Raw genomic sequence first — 14,073 nt, forward strand, 5'->3', positions numbered from 1 at the left:
GAGGATAGAAGGGGAATGAGAGAGTCTATACCTACAAACAGATCTTCTTTGGCATTAATAAAATCCCTGATTACCCTTTGCTTCAAAAGATTTATGTTTAGGTCAACACTGGAACCAGTAAATCCCACCACTTGGTTTGTGCAGTCCAAACAAATGCTCTTTTGGAACTCATCTATCCTTTGCTAACTTCTGCTAGTAATGAAAGTTCACAATGTACCACTATTACTCTCAAACAAAACAAACTCAACTGACAGTCTCAATGTGAAAGTAAAGGTGAACATAACTGCAAGAAAAAGTATTCAGTTTGATAGCTGCAGAACACATTAGTTCCTACTTAATTAAAATGCTGTTAAAAACCAATGCTTTCAGATTAGTGCACTTTAAACAACCAATAATCGTAAGATAATTTGCCAATTATGCAGTTAAGACAGAAGAAAAATTCACCTTCTAGTATCTGTTCCTTCTTGTCAGAAGAAGTTTATAATCCCCTTCACACTCAGCTGTAAAAGATACTGCATTAGCATAAAGCTGAGGAACTGGTTTTTTCTCTGGTAGTTACTCCAGTCAAAGTTCTTGATGATGTCTGGAATGATCAAAGGGGTATTTTTTACCTCATTTTAAGCCTTTTTTAAAGTACCACTTGAAGTATTACAGAACATCCCAAAATGTGCAGTTGCATGATGTACTACTGCCCCAAACCTGCTTGTGACTGCCCAGCTGCTGCAGTTCACCTTTACCACAAGAAAGGGAGTGGTAAATTGGATACATGAACGTCCACGTTGGTTGTTACACATAAAATCCCCAGTCAGCAAGCTGGAGGTTATTTATCTCCATATGGACACAACAAGTGAAAAATACAGCCCTGTTAAAGAGTACATTAGGAAGGTCACAAAGTTTTCTTTTTATTGTGTTACTTCCTTCTGTAAATAATACTGTGAATTAGTATTACAAAGACTAATCTACATGGAAGCAGAAATACAATTATTTGCACAACTCAGTCACAGAGAAAAAAAGAGCCACTGACTCCATATCCAAATAACTTAGTTATTATTAATCCTAAATAAAGTGTAGGTTTTATATCAAACACATGAGGAATTTGAGTAATGATTATACAAATCAGTTAAAGCATGAAAAGTAAATTATGATGATTCAGTGTTCCCTGGAGTTGTACTTTAATTTTCAGTGGTACCTAGAATATAATTTACCACATGAAGTTCACAGTCTTTATGATTTCAATACACTAGATTTAGCCTTATCTGCCCAAATCTACCTGCACCTATCTGCATCTGCTCATGACATACATAATTTTTTTCCCCTACTGTCAATGAATAATATTAGCTTCTACATTCTAATTACTAACTCTTAAACAGAAATTAAATAATTGATCACAGGATCACAGTTTATTTTCACACCAGAAATGTGCAGACAAAGAACTCATGTGGAGCAGCTGTCAATGCAAATTCATACTGATATTCAAATATCTCTTGAATATTCAAAGTTTGTTCTGCCTACCTCAGGCAACTGAATATAACAGCTACTTCCTATAGAATGCCAGAGACAGAAAACTGCAGTGATGTCACTAAAGAAAAGGCTCATGGATTGTAGGCAAAACATTTTCTGTGACAGAAGAATCAATCAGTCTCGCAGTAGCCAATTGTGATGAAACATGCTAATATTTTACTGTTTCACACCAAACACATAAATCCACCAGATAATATTTGGACACCACCTGATAGGAGCTCCATGACTTCTAAGGTTTAATATCCATCTTGTGCTACCCAACTTATCCTTACAAATTACTTTTTCAAAATCAGGGATGTGCAAAGGTTATGTATACTGCATTAAGGAAACAAAATGGCTTAGTGCCTCTTACCATGTCTTGAGAAGGCACCAAAAACAACCAAAAAGGCAAATCTTGACTGAAGCAAGTGAACTGGCTTATGTAATGATATGCCTGATGATCATCTTGACACCAGGGCAGAAGTGTGATGTTTGTCTCACCCTGACTGTAAGTCCCTTCTGCTGCCTGTGTCACAGGAATTTCCCAAAGCAGCACTCAGAGTGGCCCAGCCCAAGCCTGCTTGCCCACATGCCATGAATGACTGCCATCCATCTAGGGCAGCAGGAGAAAAGCTCTGTCACTGCCCTGTGACAGGACTCTGCCCTGACTGGTCTGACCAGCTGTCCTCCTCTGTTTTACAGCTCTCAGTTAGTCTGACACTCGAACACATTGTCCCCATGCTCCTGCTCCACAGCAGAGGTGCAGCTGGCTGTGCCTTCCCCAGTGCAGTGACACAAAGTCATGCAAGTGGAAATACTTCAGTTCAGATCCTGGTGATGACAGCAGCAGGAATAAGGAACAGGAGCACAGCTCAGCCACCTCTGCAAAACATCTCCCTATACATCAGAATACAGGCAAGTTGTACCCTTCAAAACCAAAACTGCCTTTTCTTTAAACAGCCATTGTTTTTTCTCATCACAGACATGTCCTTCAAAGATGCAAAGAGCATACATATTTTTCATCATTATTCACAAAACTAAGTTTAAATCTGCATCAGCACAGAAGATCTCCAAGTTCCAATGTAACATCTAAAATGAGTAAGTAGTTAAATGCTGGTACAGGACACACAACATGGAAGGCAGGTACTGGCAAGGGTTACAGCCATTTATCACACTACTTAAACTAAGATGTGCTTATCAGCTAAACTGCTGATAGCACACTGACTGGAATCAGAGGCAGGGAGCAGAGAGCCTGCCAATGGAGCACGTGAACAGCACACCAGCTTTCGAATACAAATGTCTCCCAGGTATGGCAGTGAATACAAAGACTCAGGAAAAAACAATTTTTTATTTCACTTTCTGTTACACAACAGAGATGTCTTCTATTAACTGCTAATACAAATAAGAACAAATACAATGAGTCATTTGAGCTCTTCAAGGAAGTATCTGACACAACATAAGTATTGATTATCCTGAGAGAACATCAAAAATCTCAATACACACTCCTGTAACATGCCAACAAAAGGAAGAAAAAAATTTCCTGTAGCTACCTTCAGCAGCAGTCCAGAGAAGCTTATGCTGTAACAGCAAACTCTCACTTCAGTCCATCCACTGGCACAGAGCAAAGCAGTTTCTGTGACACTCGTCCTCCTCTTTCCTCTGCTGAAAGTACTTACACTCCTAACATGTTAAGGAAGCTGCTGGCACCCTCGTCCCTTGGCTGTTCATCCTCTGTACTGGCTGAAATCCTTCCTACCATGGCAGTACTGCTAATTCTGATTAGGAACACCACCTTTCCCAGCTCTAGCCTGCTATCCAATGAGTACAGGCATGTGCCAAAGTTCTGGTCTGTTTTAATTCAACATTATGCCATTTCAAACTGCTTGTTGTTTCAATCTTCCTATTGAATGCAAACATGATTCTTTTAAATCCCTCACTACAAAGGTCTTTTCTAAGCAGATACACTACTAATGCTGGAATTTAATTTCATAAAATGGGCAGAATTTGACCCAAACTGTCAATACTTATGTTGTAAATATTCAAGAAGGAGGAAAATTCCTTTGTTTCAGCCAATTTCAAAACACATGCGAGATGACAGCTAAAGAAACACATTAAATGGTAACTATAGGAATCTTTCACTGAGGTGTGGCTGTCTAGAAGACTTCACTAAAAACAAGGGGGAAAAAGAAAGTGTGCCTTGTCACCTAGTAACTATCACAATGGGATTTTCACAACAAACAGATTAAAGAATGACAGATGACTGGGGTGGTTCTGTAAGCAAACCTAAGGTCAAGATCCTGAGAAACAAAAATCACTGCTTCAAAAGAAAATATATATATATTTACACCTCAATGCCTAAAAATATTGCAGAGAGAGGGGCAAAAAAGGGCAGGAAGGAATAATGCTTCACAGGTGAAAACCTTGTTCAACCCAGGCTTGAAATGAAAGTGAAGAACATTGAGCTAAGTGACTCTGAGGCACAAAACCTTCTGAAAGGAGAGTAATAAAAACTTAATACAACAAATGCAGTTTACTGGACACCAGACACATTCAACTACACATTACATAATATAATGGCCAATAGCAGTCAACTCTTTTAGTTCCTTTCAACAAGAAAGGGTTTTGCATCATCTTTGGGCAGATGTTTTCCAGTCCTGGCTGTGCTCAGGAATCATCTACTCTCCAAAAAGTTACACTTGCAATCCACAAATTGTGAAAAAGCATTTCTCACACCAGCTCAGACTATATTTGCTCTTTACCTCTGGATATGTAAAAAGCATCCAGACAGGTTTTATAGGATATGAAATAAACTCATTTCTAAATAGAAGTACAAGGTAGCTTTCCTCTTTCCATTTCACATCAGTCACAGCAGAGTATGCAAATTTCCTTTAGTAATGAACTGAAGTCTCAAAACTACTCAGAGCTGCCATAGAGCTGTGATGAATTTCAGAAAGCAGGTGGGGGACAAGTTAAAGAGTGATGCAGTGCTCCAGCAGTCACAGGCAGATGACTCTAACACTCAGCAGTGTCCAAAGTACTGTGACATGGCCTGGCAAGCAGTTCAGTGACAGAAAAACCTGGTGACACCAACACAAGCAGCCCAAGTCCCCAGAAGTCCTTACTGCTCTTATACTGATGTCACCTCTGGACTCAGAGTTGCTTTGTCACTGCAGTGTGTGCTGTAAACTTGCTAAGGAATCACTGCACACCTCTAAACAAAGTCCATGTATTTACAGGAGAAACCTATCTAGAAAATAAGGCCCTAGAAATTGCTTCAGAACAATTCTCTTCATGCTGTAATCTCTGATCTGTACTTCCTGGTTCTTTGTCAAGAACTGGATAACTCACAAAATTCCTGCTGTTACTCTTTATTTTCTTTTCCAAGATGGCATATTTTGAAGATCAGTTCCACTGGAAATTCATTATTAAAATCCAAGTAAATGCTCTGTAACACTCACTATCCTTCCATATTGGCTCTGGTTCCTGAACTCTGCAGTTCAGGTTTAGGGTCCAGTGGCAGCAACCAGAAGAAGAGATGCTTGTTCTTTGGAGAGTTTCTTAAGGAGACAGCTAGAAAAGAGGTTTATTCTTAACATTCTCAGGCTCCCCAGTGAGAGCTAATAATGACTTCTTTTCCCTAGTACCACACCAGAAGAGTGGGCAGCAACACATATCTCAAATAACCAGCTGTCTGTCCCAGGCACTGTTACTGCTCTCTGTAACACATTCCAACTGATTTTAAAAACAGCTCTGCTCTTCTGCATCCTTCTCTCCAATTCAACCAAAAATGCCTCTTTATGGGTTTACAGAGATTTTGTTTGCTAGCTGATCCTAATGTTGTGGGTGCAAGAAGGACAAAAATAGCTCCATTTTGATACTGAAGGTGCTGGATGAATCTATGAATCACTCCAGTTTTGGCAAAACTGAATTTAGGAAAGCAGACATACAGTTTGCCTACATATATAGAAAGTTGTGGGGTTTCTCTCTGCATAGCCCAGCACCAGACTAACAGAAAATTCTACAGCTAAACCAGGCAGAAATGTAATGCTTTCACAATGGCTGCCCTGTTTGTTCACCTGCAATACTTCAGAAACCAAAGCAGAGCACTGAAGCACCTGAAACTGTAGCTGATCTGAAGAGATACCAGGAACTGTTCACTTTTATTACTCTGGCTTGCTAACAGCCCTCAATCAAGAGGCCTGTTCACTGATACGTGTGATACCTGAAAAGTAAATACTTTAAACTCAGCTGTACAATCGTTCAAAGATTATCCAATAATAAAATAATACAGGTTAGAAAGCCAAGATACACACACCAAAAGGCTACTTAAAAACTCCAAACTACCAGCTAAATCTAGGACTGGGAGGTCTGGAAGACAGATTTTTTTTTTTTTTTTACAATGGAAAGTATTATCCTCATAAAATTTTAACTACAAAGAAAATACTGTTTTTCCTGTATCACCCAATAGCAAATTAAAGCGCAGTCCTGTGAATTTGCAAGAGGAAGTTGTGCACATTTTACAGCTATTTTGAAAATTCACACTGTAAATCACTCCCATTACTCAGGAACCTGCACAGACACACCCATGGACTGGACTCAGCTACAAATAAAGCATCCACTATGTCTTACAGTGTTCTGTGTTTTGACCTGTAAAAGCACTGAGCACAAGTAGTTCCCCATCTTAGCAACAACTTGGAGGTGAGCTGAGACTTCAGCTCTTTTTGCTGGAATGGAATCTAACATTTACTTCACATGCAAGCAAGGACTGCCTTTGATTCAGTAATACTGAGCAGTGTTTCAAAAGATACCTTTTTTCTGACATGATTTTCAAAAATTCTTATAAGGATCAGCAATGCCCTAAGCCTATCCTGAGATAGCAGTTTTACATTTAACCCTTGGAAGTTGTTATTCAACAATAATTAGGATTTTAAAAAAGGAGGCTAGTGTACATGCCAACTCAGAATCAATATATACTCCACCATTTAAACTACTCTGCCTCCTACTCATTCACATTAAAGAATATATAATATTAAATTCCAATCCACAAATTGATATTTATACATGATTCATTACACTCAAGAATCCCACCTTGGAAGCACTTCTCTTCATGTAAGCAGCTACTGAAGCTCATGAAGCAAATATACATACTTAACTTTACCAAAAGCACATTTATCATTTATAGAGCAGTAACAGGTTGGTTCTTTTCCCAATCACTGCAGAACAGACTAAAGGCTCTGCTGAAGAGATTTTTTATACTGCCTTACATTTCCACTCATGCATCTATGAAAAGAAGTGACATATGATTGAAATGTCAACAATCAAAAGACTTTCAAGATAAAGCTCTGATGCTCATCAGAAGATCCCACGAAAAGCTAAAGGTGCACATGAGCACCATTTGCACAGTTCAGTTACAGACCCACTTCCCTCGTGCAGGTTCCTGGGTAACAAAAGGAGACAGTACAAGTGCTTTAGCCAGTTCAACTGCAAATTCAAGAGTTAATGTGAGATGCAGTATAATCCAGTCTAACACCAGAGATGGACTTTGTATTTCAAAGACTTAACTAGGATTTATTGGCTGAAGAATACCAGAGAATAACAATGATTTGTAGAGTTTTCTTGACAAGTCACACACATATGAAGCAACCAGCAACCCAATGTAAAAAAGCTTCACAAATGGCCCAGCATTCATTGGAAAGAACAAAACCTGCCTGAACAGTTTGTTCCACAAAGATCTCTTTGTCTCCTTTAGCTATCATGCTATAAAATATTCCATTAGAAACACAATCTCAGATGAATCACAACAGAAAAATAAAATACTTTCTATTACCTTTAAAGACATTTTCCTAAGCCAGAGATATTAAAGGAACCATTAACAGCCAGACAACTGTTAGAATCAGTTGCCATTTTAATTCAATTTCCAAACTATTACACTCAGGTAAGAGATGAACCTGTTAGACAGTTTATGGGCTACCACGTGTACAATGACAACCCAACAAGATGGCTAAAGAATAACTTTGGGGTATGAAAACATTTCCAGCTTCTTACACTTGGTGTTGTTCATTGCAAAACCCAAAATGCCTGCCTTCAAGAACTTCTCACATCTTTATTACACAATAATCATTACTTAAGCAAACAGTGCCAATCTGTCATCACATCAGAACTCTTGGTAAGAATTTTACATGACTATAAGACTAAAAACAAAATTGACGAGAAATTTTATAGTTTGTTTTAGTTCACTGTAATCCTAATAACACTTTTACCTAAACTAATCTGGACAGACTGACTACACCTTTTTATTTCACTTGTTGGGTGAAGATTTTGGTTTCTTTTTCCTAAGGCTACTTTTTCCATAGCTACTGTCTACTAGTCAACACAGTGATCAGCAAACACACTTTCCTATTGTTTCCAGTTAATACCCAGCTTACCTGTGTTTTGCATGGTATCTTTCACAAGAACTCTGTCATAAATGGCTTTCTCAGACTAAGCATTACATCACCAGGTAACACTGCAAAACAGGGAAGCTCAAGTACAAGAGATAACTCTGTTTTCAACTGAAGTTTCTTTAAAAAAAAGGATTCTGCTAAAGAAGTTCTGGTTTACATAAGATACAAAATGCAGCTCTACTGTATAGCAGCTGTGTAGAGAGACAAAACAAAGGTTTGAACTAAATTGAAATGGACTGGGGTAAAAAGATCCAAAAACCCAGATATTTTACGTAATCTAATGTGAGATGAATTTCAAACTCCTTCTGGCTTCAGGTTTATGTATTTGCTTACAATTACACATCCAACATTAATCAGAGCAGCAAGCCACCCAAGTTATGAAACACACTAAAAGGAGATGAACTGGATGGGAAAGCATCACACTGCCTAAGACAGAATTCTTAAGCTGAAGAAGAGATGATGTTGATCACCCCTGCTTGTACTCCACACAAAAAAGAGGGTGGCAATAGGTGTCACATACTCACAGCCATCCTGTATTTACAGACAGCACATACAGGAAGCAAAAGACACATACCAGAGTCTCACCCACACTAGGTGTCCCAATATTAATTCACTTTTGCCCAAGATCAAATAGAAATGGAAAAGCTGGCTGTACACTGGGACACCAAGTCCTCCAGCCCAGGCAGAACTCGACACAGCCTCTGACTCAACTCACACAAAGACCTGCTTTGATGCATGTGCTTGAAGGGAAGGAGTGGAACAGTGAACACACACAGTGGTACTTACAGGATTTCCTTGCTTTTATCAGTTTAACACTTCAACTCAATTATTCCTCTCACGTTTTTAATGTGACTTCTCTAAACACCAATGTCAGTGCTAAGGTGCAAAGCTCAGCATTTCTATCTATTCTTTCAACATCAGAGAAGCTTTAGAAGACAAGGTTTACTCAAATTTTATATTTGCTTTCCTTTGTTTACATCACAAGTTAGATAGTTAAACAGAAATTTACAATTCCTTAAAGGCAGCACCAGGTTTTCTATCAAACTCATACACATGGTTAATACTATGGTCATATTAACTCCAAGTCTGGAGTTAACAACTCCAAAATAAAGTTCGTCAGTTAAGGTTTAACAAGTGAGGCTGGATTTGCTCCCATCACAACACAAGTCATGGGATACACCTTGAGAGTGTTATTTTTTGGCAAGGAGCCCCAACATTGGAAGCTCATGTATCAGGGGAAGAAAACAACACCTTAGCAACAGCATCCTCACCGTGAACATCACAGGAGGCTTGGATACTTCAGGGTTTGCAATATTCTGTGTCTGCAGCACAGAACAACTCTTACTCTTCCAAGTCAGTAAAATGAGTCTCTACTTCAGCAACCCATGAATTCAATGCCAGCAATAGCACTACTGTCACCTTTCAGGTGACAAGCACTCTGCCTTTAGCTCTGCTTATAAGAAGGCCAGGAGCAGCTCTGTCCTTACTGGAACCCAGTTTGCACTCACCTTCTGACACTGATAACATCACCCGTGCAAAGAAGGATGTCTTAAGGGAGGGGAAGAAATCAAATTTATGACTGAGTACACAACCTGGACAAAGCACACCTTCTATGACAGCTCCTCCACACCTGTGACAGAGCCATAATTCTTGTTCACACTACAGAAGGCAGAGCCCTGGCAGACCTTCCTACAAACCTGTAGTGTCAAGGCATTGGTAAGATACAGATCTTGGCATATCTGGCACTGGAGACTGCAGCATGTTTGCTTTCAATGGCTCTTTTCAAATGTTGTTTCCAGAACACGTCAAAAGCTGTAAAATTCCAGCAATGGAATTACTGTCTGTATGGTCACTACGTACTGAAAAACACCATTTGGGGGGAGAGCAGAGCTCTAATGTTTTCAAACCTGACTTTCCTAGAGTTTCTCCACTATCCCTGAAAACAAATAAGCAAACACTTCAATCCTTTAGGATGTGAAAAAGTCAATTGTGAGCTCTATAGAAGACTGTAGATTAATTAATTTCTGTTAATTCATCTAAGACATAGTATTATAGACAATATTATTATAGTAGCAATATTCCATGTAGTTCTTGAAATTAGGGTCATGATTTTCCCCTCTATTCTGACATTGATTTCTTTCTGATGAGTTTTTTTTCACGCTCAATTTGAGGCAGCAGGTCTTAGACTATGACTCAAAGGTAAGCATTATCCATCAGGCTATCCAATATTGTCTTTGGCAGCTGGAAAATAAGTTCAGAACAATTCAGTCCAGAACTAAGTAGAGGATATTGCTTCCTGGACCCCACATCTACTCATTTAACATGCTTAATAACACAATTAAATCCAGAAAAACATTGCCTTTCTATTTTTCATAGCTCTTTTAAAAGCCAGCTTCAGGAAGTTCAGTATTAGCTTCATATAGCATTAAGCAACAGAGCTGCTAATTGGAATCAAATTAACCACTCTCTGTATGTGGTTCTTCAGCCCTCTTCTCAACAGTTTGGAACAGTGAACCTCACAATGCCAATAAACATCTCTCAAAAACTCCAAATCCAGTCTTATAAAGTGACAGAAAAATACCGTTTTAAAACCAGGCAAGAACAGATGATTGAAGATTTTCAGAAAGAGCTCAAGGCAATATGCAACTAGTTCTTCTTTTAAAATAAAACAAATTACATTTGAAATGTCATCTAACAGCCTCATGAAACATCTTCATACTTTCAGTTTCTCATATCTTCAGAGCTTAACCATCTCCTCCCTAAAGTCAAGTGCAACATAAGCATTCACTTCAGCCAGTGATTACATTTCCTTGCTCACAGAGAAACACAGCTGTGGCTCACAGTTTCAATCATTTCCTTATACCACAAAACATACTGACATAGGTGCCATACCTGGATTTTTAGTCTATTCTGCTTGCAACATTTTAACTTCTGAAAAGCAGTTCTACGAGGAGATAAAGCAAAGCAGCACTGAAGCTGGAATGTCATACTTCTCATCTTCACACATTTCAATTCCCTAAGAAATCCTCTTTTGGTCTGCACGGAGTCTCATTGGAAGGATACACGTACCAGACTCACCTGTGCAGACTATTTTCCGGGACAAGAGCCAAAATCTGCAAGCCTACATCATAATCATATTGCTGAAGTCCTTCTTTCAAACCTAGAAGGGCAGGCAGCTTTTACAAATACCATCTGCAAAAACAAGGACACGTACCGCTACCGCAACACCGCAGCCGGCTCTAGCAAATAACCTTCACAACAGCTGCTGGGCTTTGCTATCTAGTTATTTACCCATACAGAAAATCAACACGCAGTCAATGAAACGGAAAAGAAAAGCTGCACAGAAACAAAGAGACTGCGAGCCAGCACAGGAGCCTGCGCTACCCGCTCGGAGGTCCTGGCCGGAGGTGTTGCTATGGCAGGACCTCAGCCCGGCGCTGCTGTCACCTCGCTCCCTCCTCCTGCGCCTCGCCCCCGGCCCTGGCGCGACCCCGCCAGCCCAGCGCCCCCACCTGCACAGGGACAGCCCCTGGCACCGGGGAGTTCTGCCTCCCGCCCGTCCTTCCCCCGCGGCCCCCAGCGTTTATCTCCCGCTGACAGTGAAGCGGATCAGCGGCCCCGCTGCCCTCCGGGGCCCGCCGGGCAGCGCCCGTCCCGTCCAGCGCCGGCGCCCTCGGCCGCTCCGCGCCTCCCCTCGAGGAGCCCGGCAGTGCCACGGCGCCGGTTCCGAGCATCCACCCGCCCACCCGCCCGTGCTGCGGCTCGGCCCTCACCCGGTCGCTAGGCGGGCGGCAGGAGCGGCGGCAGGAGCGGCGGCAGGAGCGGCGGCAGCGCGGCCATGGCGGGCGCAGCGCGGTCCCGCTCCCCGCCGGCCGCCCGGCCCGGCGCGCTGACACATCAACAAAGATGGCGGCGGCGGGCGGGGCCCGGCGGGGGCGGGCTCGGGGCAGCTCCGGGCGGCGGGGCCGGCCCAGCCCCGCGGGGCCGCGGCTCCTGAGGGCTCTGTGGGTCCTGTGGTGCCGCTCGGGATGGGCTGGGGGCGAAGGGGTCATCGCGGCAGCCACCGGGACCAGCAGGTAACGTGGGATCCATCTCGCCGCCTTCCCTCGCCCTCGTGCTGCCGCGCTCCCACCCGCTCCGCCGAAAGCCCGTGAGCCACCGACGGTGCTAAAAGCTCCGAGCGGCTGGATGTGGGACATAATGCTGCGGTATTAGCGCGCCAGCGGACATTTAGGGTGGACATTAGGAGGAATTTCTTCACGGGAAGGGCGATCAGATACCGGAACGGACGGCCCAGGGAGGTGGTGGAGTCACCGTCCCTGAGGTGCTCGAGGAGAGCTGGACGTGGCACTCAGCGCCGTGCTGGTGTGGGGTCACAGGCTGGGCTCGATGATCTCAGAAGTGTTTTCCAACCTAATTAATTCTGTGATTTCACACAAGACAACTTCAGGCATGCGTCTATAAATTGTTTCAGTCTGGATGAATTTTTTTCTCTTCTTATTTAAACGTGTTTATGTTAACAAGGGATCCCATGTCAGACATTCCATGGCACTATCCAAGCCCACAGCCCTGAGCAGCTGCCTTACAGCAGGGATTCTTCACCCCAGCACTTTTCAGAGAGATGGTTACGAAGATGCCTCTCCTTTTTTCAAGATCCAGTGCACAAGCAATGACAAATAGAATCTTCTTTCTTAAGAGCATCTCATTCTCCATAACCAACCCCTGCACATTATGTCAAAACCTGCACCTACATGCCATGCAAGAGTCAATGCAGTAATGTTAATAAACAGCTTCACTTAGTACTTAGCACCTGCTGGGACTTCATTCTGATTGGATTTTGAAAAAAAGGTGAAAATTTTGCTGGGCATCAAAAATCTGGACTGCATTTCAGTGCTGGGATCAGCAGTTTTTCAGTGGAACACAAAGGTTTTTTGAATCCAGAGCACAGCATAAATGCCGGGTTTTTAATAAAAAATAAATTGAAAAAATACCTTAGCAGACAAGCTGCTAAGTGAAAGCAGTTGTATTTGCTATAGGAGCTCAGCTAAGATGAGCATTGGCACCTCTCCTGGAAGTAACATCTTAAACATAACAATAGAAAAGCAAGTTAGAATTACTGAATAATTCAGGTTGGAAGGGACCTCAGTAAATTATCTAGTCCAATCCCCTACTCATAGCAAGACTAACTTTAATGATAGATCAGATTGTTGCTTTATTTTGGCTAATTTATGTTTATATATGGACAAAAGCATACAAATACCTACATGTATGAAAGCATCACCTACCCAATGATGCAGTGATGATTCCTTCAGTTTGTATCATGGATGACCTTAAAAGTAGAATGTGCTGCATAATTTCACTTACAAACATTAATTGAGAGAGTTATTTCAGAGCAAGTTCTTTTTCTCCATATTCTTTCTAGATATTTGGAATTTCAGAGCTGCAACTGCAAATTTGGGGGTCCTAGAAAATGCTCCTTGAAACCTGCTGTTTAACCCCAGCCAACAACTATGCCCCACAAATCTGCTGGCTCTCCTGGCTCCACCAGGACAGGAGAGAGAAATGGAAGACTCAAACTTGTGGGTCAAGATAAAGACCGTTTAATGTGACAGAAAATAAAATAATAAGCATGATAATATATACAAACCCAGTGATACACAATGCAATTTTTCCCCACTTACTGACTGATGCCCAGACAGTTCCCAAACTGTTCCCTGGTCAGCTGTTCCTCAGTTTATGTCCTGAGGATGATGCCATTTGGTATGGAATCATCTTTGGCCAGCTGGGATCAGCTGTCCCAGCTGTGTTCCCCCCCCCCACCCCAGCTTCTTGCTGGCAGGGTATGAGAAGCTGAAAGGTCCTTGACAATAGTGTAAACACATTTAGAAACAACTAAAAACATTAGTATGTTATCAACATTTTTCTAAATCCATCCTAAATGCAAAGCACTGCTCTGTACGAGCTACTAGGAAGAAAATTAACTCTATCCCAGCCAAAACCAGGACAAAACATATTAAATGATCCTTAAAAACAACAGTGGGATCTTAGAAAAAAATCAATCTGTAAACCTTCAGTGCCATCATAACTATAAATCTTTCAGTGTCCATTGTTCTGGGAAAGATAATACTGC

The 14,073-nt window shown here is 41.5% G+C and overlaps 1 protein-coding gene across 3 annotated transcripts in view; it reads right to left on the reverse strand.

Annotated features, from left to right (window-relative positions):
- Window positions 1–11,753, reverse strand: part of CCDC186 (coiled-coil domain containing 186) — a 34,813-nt gene extending 23,060 nt beyond the window's left edge. The window contains exon 1 of one of the 3 annotated variants that reach the window (XM_064431359.1): window positions 11,717–11,753. The gene's annotated coding sequence lies outside the window, so the exon portion shown is untranslated. Of the gene's footprint in view, window positions 1–444; window positions 583–11,021; window positions 11,046–11,716 lie in introns of those variants that run through there. The other 2 variants (XM_064431361.1, XM_064431360.1) reach the window with 2 other exon arrangements.
- Between the last annotated feature and the right edge of the window lie 2,320 nt (window positions 11,754–14,073).

Source organism: Passer domesticus, chromosome 8 (assembly GCF_036417665.1).
Source record: "Passer domesticus isolate bPasDom1 chromosome 8, bPasDom1.hap1, whole genome shotgun sequence".
NCBI lineage: Eukaryota > Metazoa > Chordata > Aves > Passeriformes > Passeridae > Passer > Passer domesticus.